Genomic DNA, 9,024 nt, shown 5'->3' on the forward strand with positions numbered 1-9,024 from the left:
TCAGTTTAATCGGAAAATACACAGTCTATATCAAGATCACCGCGTCCTCTTAAACCGAAGCACCCATGAACTGCCATGGCATACTACCCATCACATGGGCAGTTGCATACCAACCATCACAGGGGCGATACTACTAATCACACTGGATGAAGGCATAAGCGAATGTAATCTTTTTAATTGGATATATTAAGAGTGCAAAAAAGAAGAAGAAAAAAAACAGTGGCATGTAAGTGGGTGAAATGTTTTATTTAAGAAGAAAGAAGGCCTTATGTCAGAGATTGGAAGGCCAGATTCACAACGGCAGGTAAAGCAATATCACAAAAAAAGGGCCATAATAAAGGATCACAGACTGGATTGAGGCACATATTCCACAATGTGGCGATAACAGTCAGTTGTCAAAAAATCATCCAACTTGGGAGCAGTGCATTGACGAGCAAACATGCGAGCTGCTTCCTTATACCGGCCCTTGTCGAATTTCTCAGCACCCACCTCGGCTCTTACACGAATCATCTCCTCCGTCAACACCTAATGGGCAAGAAATAGATAAATTGTCAGTCAGTAATGCATGATGATTTGATTACACTAGGAACTAGTTGCATTTTGCTTGTTATATATAACCACGCTGTGGTAGCAAAAGCTAGAAAATTTTTAGAATGAAGTGGCTGCAGTCATTCCAAACAATAACTAGCTAGGATTTTGAGGTGGCAGCAGTCATCCAATCTCTGCTTCCACTAAGGTGTGAAAAAGCAAGGGGGGGCTGGACCAATGCAGTTTGAATTAAACTGATTCAGAAGCTGTTTACCTGTGCAAATAGCTCCTTGGTAACCTTTATAGGAACTGGCTCACCATTTAGCACTGCCTCATATTTGATCCATTGCCAGTTCTGAACACGGCTTATCTCTGCCGTTGCAGCATCTTCCATTAGATTGTACAGTGGCACAGACCCTGTCCCAGAAAGCCACGCTGCAAGGTACTGTATCCCAACTCTGGTGTTCAGCCTGAGGCCTTCCAGTGTTCGTACTCCTTGCGGCATTTGCACAAGGTCATCCTCGGTTATTCTTACATCTCCTCTTTTCACATCCAACTGATTAGGTTTGGGCATATTCTGATCAAACACTTGAGTGACCAAACCAATGAGGCCTGGATGTGCTGCCCATGTGCCATCATGCCCAGCTTTTACTTCACGTAATTTGTCAGCTCTTACCAGGGCCATAGCTGCCTCGTTTGCTTTTGCATTATCCCTGATGGGAATTTGAGCAGCCTGCAATCCCATCCATGAGACAAACTGAAGATGAGCTGATAGACAAGTAATGGTTTTAAGCTTTAAGTTCTTTAAAACAATCGCATATAAATAAGCTAAGTTTAGCTCACACATACTTGCACGAAATGCATAAGATACAACAATTGCACAGATTTAAGGATTGGGGGAAGCACACTAGCATAAGATGTCTAGGAAAATCAGAATGACCTACAGTCCATGCATGGACAAAAAAGTGACCACAGCCAACTACAAGACTTGGTCCAAATGCTCCATGAGAAAGAAAAGAAGCAGAGTTGCACAGCTCACCATCCCTCCCATCGCATGCACTCCACGTCTATGGCATGTTTGAATCAGCAACTCAGTATAGCTCTTCATAAAGTGCTGGTTCATGCCGACAAGAACACGGTCAGGAAGGAGCCTGTCTGGATGTCCCTGGAAGGTTTTTACATAGCTGAAGATGTAATCCCAACGCCCACAGTTGAGCCCTGCGGAATGTTGCCTCAGTGCATACAAAATCTCATTCATCTGAAAAACTGCTGGAAGAGTCTCAATCAGCACGGTGGCTCTTATGCTGCCTCGAGGAACACCTAGCAGATCTTGTGCTCTTTCAAATACCGAGTTCCAAACTGCTGCTTCCCTACATTTACATTACATTCAAGAAAAAGGAGTCACAAAAGGAAAAATCTGATTGCATGCCTCACAAACTTGGAAAGTGTATAGTGAACAAAAAAGACAGACATAGAGAAGACCTTGAGTGTTGCACAATATGAGCTTCTGGAAGATGCCAGCCCCTTGGCCGCACAAAAAGCACTGCTGTTGAATCATTTAGTTTATAGAGCTTGTTCCGTGCCTTGTCTTCAAACTGAATGGTTCCGTTCACTGCATCTCTAAGATTAATATGACCCCTCATTGTATTACCCCATGAAGGAGCTAAAGAGTCCTCAAAGTCCGCCTGTAGAGTAAGAACAAATGAAAAGTCAGATCTGTGAAATAAGACAAAAATGCGGACGCGTAACAGAGACATAAACTAGTGAGAATCATGAAAGGATGATATTAAGATGGTTTTGCACAATGCCATAAAATCATGATCATTCAGAAGTCAATTAAGACTCCTGAGAAGCATTAAAAAATGATGTTAAGATGGTTTTGCATAATGTCATAACATCATCAGCAACTCAAAAGTTAATTACTGTAAACATTCACAAACATCTTGCTTCAGTTCTGATTGTAAACTGTATCGACCTTCTTTCAAACATGCACTCAATGAAAATATAATGTTTGACTACAGTATCTAAACTCCTAATAACTAGAGTGATCTGCTAAAGTGTTGCACCTGAACATTAGTATGGGTTACTGTAGCAAACAGCTTCTTAGATGCCATTATTAACTACTTTTACTTTCTTACTTCAATATTGCAAACTGTACCAAACCAGCCATTGCGGTACTAATATTACCATGAAGACTTTGGCTCCAGAATTCAATGCATTTATAACCATCTTCCGCTCCACAGGACCTGTAATTTCCACTCTCCGATCTGCAATGACAGTTGGTGTCTTGGCACACACCCAGTCACTATCACGAACGAGCCTGGTTGCTGGATCGAATGAAGGGACTTCTCCTGCATCATACTTGGCCTGCTGCTCTTTTCTGCATGAGAGGATGTATTTTACACGTGGCCTGAATGCCCTCTCCAGAGAGGCTACAAATTGTAGAGCCTCCTTTGTCAGGACAGTCTCATAACCTGCATCCACACGCCCACACACAAGTACACCTGCAGGAAGCTCCAGACTCCCTGGCTTTACTGAACGAAATTCCTGATGGGCAACCATTGGAACTATTCACAGGGATGCTGCATGACAATAAACATGATCAGACCAAGATTTCATCCCTCAGACAGCTTAGTAATCAACCATGTGGTAAAGTGGTAGGTGGTGCTTAATCAAATTAAGCCATTCAAACTCGATGACTAGATAGATCATTCAAATTAGCAAAATAGGAACAAGATGCTTACATATGAAGGTTGCTTATCAGTTAAAGCATGCAGAAAGTTTATTATTAGGTGTTAAGATGGCGTTTTGAAGTAAATAATGAGACTATACATCCAGATTTAATAATAAGATCACTGACATAATCAATATGAACAAGGGATCAGCCAAAATATGTAACCGTTAGGGGTAAAAAGACAGCACAGTCCCTTTAAATAGATGATTGAGTCAATTGGTGTTGGTTCCAAGAGAGGTTCAGACTTCGTTAGGCAGAAACAGATAAGATAGCCCCTTTGCAGAGGACCCGACAATAAACATGATCAGACCATCAATATTTAATCCCCTCCTCGTGAAAGATTAGGGACCAACCATGCGGTGAAGAATAGGTGGTGCTTAACTAAAATAAGCCATTCAAACTTGACAGCTTAGGCAGAAACAGATAAGATAGCCCCTCTGCAAAGGAGCGACAATAAACATGATCAGACCATCAAGATTTAATCCCCTCCTCATGAAAGAGTAGCAACCAACCATGCAGTGAAGTGTAGGTGGTGCTTAACTAAAACAAGCCATTCAAACTTGACAACTTAGTGATAGGACCAAGATATTAAGCAGCTTGCAGATCAGTTAAAATGCGCAGAAAACCAAGGTTGATATTTGGATTAGTCCTCGATCAGTCAAATCAACAAAAACAAGCTGATTTACACATTAAGCCGCTAGGATCAGTCAAAATTTATACAATTTAAAGGCACAAAAGGCCCCATGTAGCCCCTTTATGTAGATGATTGATTCAATTGTCTTGTGTCCACAAGAAGTTCAGAGTACAGAGCTGGCAATCTTTAGGCCAAAGCATGCCAGACAGTCCCTTTGTGAAGGGACAGCAATAAACATGATCAGTCCATCAAAATTTAATCCAGAGGCTCTAGAGAAATTAACAATCAACCATGAGATGAAACAGTAGGTGGTGCTAATTAATCAAGATAATTGATTAAAACTTGATAAACAGATCATTCCATGTAGCAATGGGAATATGAGACCTACATACTTAAGCTTGCTGATCAGTTAAGCTATGTAGAAAAATTATAGGGGTTAGCATGGGATTTTGAAGTAACATAAAGAGACTATATTATACATTCAACCCAATAGTCACGTCAGTCAAATGGTCAATAAGAACAAGATGCTTACATATTAAGCCTCAAAGATCAATCAAAATATACAATCATTAGGCACAAAAAGACCATGCAGCCCCTTTAAATAGTTGATGATCAAATTGATTGGTCTTCAGTCCACGAGAAGTTCACAGTGAGAGCTGGCAATCGTTAGTGCAAACAAACAACATGGTCCCTTTGTGAAGGGATGACAATAAACATGATCAGTGGATCATCAAAATTTAATGAGCTCAATAGGTAGATTAGCAATCAACCACGTGGTGAATGGTAATCGAACTAAATTGTTCAAGCTTGATAAGCACACCATTCAAATTACTATTAGCAACAAGATGCTGTCTTTTGAAGAAGAAGCACTTGTTTAAAAGATAGCAACATGCAGATACTCCCAAGAAGGATTGCTTACAAAGGGCTATATCTATAAGAATGCAGTCCCTTGAACTGTGGTAATAGATGGATCTGCCACCATAGGGGTTTTTAGCAAGCCATAAACTGCTTTGCATGATGCAAGTGGGGTACTACGCCAGGTAATATCACCTTTGAATGATTGGAATATCATAGGAGCAATTAAGAAGCATGACAATAAATTTCCCAAGGTCCATACCAGCCATTGGAAAGTAATGCAATTGTGCTCTAAAATGCCTTGGTAGACACTTACGCAATGACTGATGTGCTTCAAGTGCGTGACACAGTGACACAATTCCTTTGAATGTGTTGCTTGTTGTGGATACTGCCCAACAACAGGTCCAATCTGTGTGATGATGCTGTGAACTGTTTTGGATGAATACCTTTGTATGCATTGTGAAGCTTGCAGTAACATCCAAGCAATCAACAGGGCAAAGAGATACATGCGGAGGCCCATGTCTGAGGTCATTGTACAATCATGAGATTGTGCTTTTATAATACAATGCAATGGTAAACCTGTTTGCCGAGTGAATGCAAGATGAGGGGAAATGATGGTGAGAATTGTGCTCCAAATATGCATTGCAGAACGTGAATGCTAAGTGGGGCTTGATTGCCAAAGCACAAGCACTGGTGATGAGCCTCAATAAGAAAGACAGTTTGTGCAAATCTCCAGATTATCTGAGCACTCGCTCAGGGGTTAAGCCCCAAGGTACTACCCTAGATGGATGTACGATGCCCATAATCAGATGGAACCGACTTTGTCTAAAAGTCTGCTGCGACATATGTAGAACTGGCCAGCTGCATTTCAGGAGGCTGCCACTGCATTGGTTCAATATGTTGATAGGGTGTACGGAAGGGCATATCAGCCACCGATGCTCAGAAGTACTGACTGATAAATCCAAAACATGAGGTTTATTGTGACAATCTAGACTTGAGGGAATAACATTGCTTAAAGAGAATCATTTGATGGCGAGGAAGAAGGCGTCGCACCTGTACCTCACATAGAATCAAGGCCCGCATGCAAAGAAGGGGTTGGTATGGGATTTTGAAGTAACACAGTCAAATTAGTTCCTATTAACTAAGATGTTTGCATTATATAACGACTCCGGGATCGGCCAAAATGTACAATCATTAGGCACAAAAATACAATGCAGCCCGTTTAATAACATGATGATTGACTCGGTTGGTCTTGGGTCCGAGAGAATTAGTTCAGAGTGAAAGCCGGCAATCCATCATTAAACGCAAACTGATCACAAGACAAACCCCTCTGAACAGAGGATGGAATCAATATATATTTTGCCTTACTCAGAAGGTAAAAGCTGCAGATTTGTGCATTGCACAGAAGGATTGCATGCACCCGATAAGGCTTGCGGCAGAGACGAAGAACTTGTTTAAGAACAAAGCAACATGCATGCTGATCATACCTGCAAATCTATTTCCTCGATTAAAATCACAGGCTTGTTGAAAGAATAACAAACCTTTCCTGCACCTAATAAGGCAACCAGAGCAGCTTATTTGTGCGGCTTGTTCTATATAAACTGTTGCATGGACGTACAGTGATCAAGTTTCTGATGATTGAAAGGAGCTGATTGACCGAAGACGAAATTGCAAATCAGAAGCCTTGATTGATCTCACCTGATATTGATCGGAGAGAAGGATGAGAAGGGTGTGAAAGATCGAATCACAGAAGCCGCTGCAGGATTGATTCAGAGCACGCAGTAGTAGCTACTCAATGATCTGTTTTTTTTCTTTAAAGAGGGGGGAACAAGAAGATAGCGCTATACATGGCCGAGGCCTCTGCGGGAGAATCTGCTAAAAGAAGAATGCTCGGTTTTTCTGGGGGTCCTGCGAGCTCCACATTTAGCTTGATTCCCGCACAGTAGTTGGGACCTGTACGACAATATGCACTGCATGCTGTAGCTTTCATCATATAATGATCCATCATATCATTGATGATGATTGGCCGTTTTGTCCTGATCAGTCAAAAACTCCAGGTTTTTTTGGTATTGTTTTGTCATACGCATTCCTTGGCGGCATTGATGGCCTTTCCTATTTCGAGCTCATTGGCAGCGATCACGTCGCGATGGGCAGCCTTGCTGCCATCTATAATTTATAGTCTATATCTGTAATCTACTTCTATCTATCTTCTATCTATCTAATTATTATTAGATAGATTATCTATCCAATTATTAGATTGGGAGGACACCTGTCCTCCATAGCCCTCCCGGCGGCGCCAACGCACCTCCGATGGCCAAGCGCCGCCCGCCAAAGGGTGCCACCCCACCTCGAAATCACCCGTATGTTATATTATTAACGTATTATAAAAACGCTAATTTTATACATATAATATAGTTAACGTAATATAAATAATATGCACTGTATATCTAATATGGACTATTATAATTATTTATATATTTATAATATGCAGTACATAAAGTTAATATACTATGTAAATATAAATATAAAACATATTATTATAATTGTGAATAGACACGTATACATATAATATTTCTATGACATTGTCACATTGTAAATCTATTATATGTTATATATATATAATTAATGTATTTACAATACATACATACATACATACATACAATTATTACATTAATTATATTATGTGTGTATTTGTGTGTGTACAGTGTAACTCCCCATCTAAAAAGACTAAGTTTTGATGCCCTCTCCCTTATGCCACCAAAGCTCAAGTCCTGACGCACTAGCCCTCGATATACCAAACCAAACCCAAACTCTAGCTCTCCCTAAGTTTTGATGCCCTCTCCCATGTTCCACCAAAACTCCAACCATGACATGCTAACCCCCAAAGTACCAAAGTTCCCAACCCCCTAAGTTTTGATACCCTCTCCCATGTGCCACTAAAACTCAACGACCCCCTGGCCCTCGAAATACCATACCAAACCCAAACTTACCTCTCCCCAAAATGTTATCCCTCTCTCAAACCTAGCTATCCCATCCAACAACCCTAGCTTCCTTCCCGAATCAATTATAACCCCTCAGCTCGTAAAATGCGAGACCCCCTGACTTGACCTCTACATGAACCTTAGTCACTTGCCAAATACTTCATGCTCCCCCTTCTAAACAAATATAGAACACATAAAATTTAATGATGGTATTCAATCATTTTTATGGTAAAAAGATTTATGTTGTCAAACATGTTGCAATCAAGTATCATAGAGAATTGTTGATAAAGTAAAAAATATCTATGTGTTTGTTTCCAATAGCTGATGGCTAAATGTGTATATGCGTATGTGTGCGCACACGCGCACGTGTGTATGTTGATGTGAGGAGGAAGAAACACAAGTACCTCTCTATATAGTTTATGGGTTATCAAATTCATGTAACATTATAGGCTCAATGTGTGTGGATAATATGCATGCCAATATAGGCTCAATGTGAATAGAAATCACCGTTAGATGTGTATATCTTTGAGAAACTTTGAGAAATGGTCATAATGGTTCTCTACAGTTATAGTCAAGGCTTGATCCTATTGATGTTGATCTTCCACTTCCTATATATTAGTGAGTGCCACATCCTCATATAATGCATTTTCATGCATTCAACATCTCATTAGTCTAAGTTGCCAAAGCTTTCAAAGCTCGGATTATGTTCCTTATATCTGTGACCTCTCATGAACCCTTTTGCCACATGAAACATGCGCCATTTAAGGAGAAGGTTTTTAGGATAACATGAGGCATGTGCTCATCAATCCTCCAAAATCTTATTTTTTAAAACAAGTTTAAAATTAGATCTATATAATCTCATGTATAATTTGTTCTCTCTCTCTCTCTCTCTCTCTCTCTCTCTCTCTGTTTCTCTCTCTCTCTCTAGGCTTTGTGAGGTTGGGCATATGAATGCTACCAGCTAGGTCATATGTGCATTCACAAGTTCATCTACCTCTGCGGCATGCCAAAAGAGTGTCGCTGATTAGGCATTGGTTGTTGTTGGTGGAATTTTCCCCCAGTTGTGCCAATCAACAAAGGTTTGGATGGGTGCATTCTAAATTTTCTTAGAGTCTCACATAGCACACACTCGGCAATGGTCATGTTAAAAAGGTAGGTGAGTAGGAGGTAAAAGCTCTTGATTTCCTCTTTGCATGCAATCATTTTTAGCTTATTTCCATGCATACGAGCTAGTAGTCTATATATTTGCTCCTTTGGTTATAAATCTCCTATGCAAGCGAAATTCCCCTACT

At 40.5% G+C, this 9,024-nt stretch overlaps 1 pseudogene across 1 annotated transcript; it reads right to left on the reverse strand.

Moving 5' to 3' along the window:
* Window positions 1–211: 211 nt before the first annotated feature.
* On the reverse strand, window positions 212–6,667 carry LOC148038608 (malate synthase-like; annotated as a pseudogene). Its single transcript, XR_015690438.1, has 5 exons — window positions 6,450–6,667; window positions 2,716–3,110; window positions 1,568–2,213; window positions 803–1,261; window positions 212–525 (listed from the first exon to the last, which is right to left on the reverse strand). The product of XR_015690438.1 is annotated as a malate synthase-like (transcript).
* Between the last annotated feature and the right edge of the window lie 2,357 nt (window positions 6,668–9,024).

Source organism: Lygodium microphyllum, chromosome 3 (genome assembly GCF_053477565.2).
Source record: "Lygodium microphyllum isolate KBCC chromosome 3, Lygodium_microphyllum_v1.1.10, whole genome shotgun sequence".
NCBI lineage: Eukaryota > Viridiplantae > Streptophyta > Polypodiopsida > Schizaeales > Lygodiaceae > Lygodium > Lygodium microphyllum.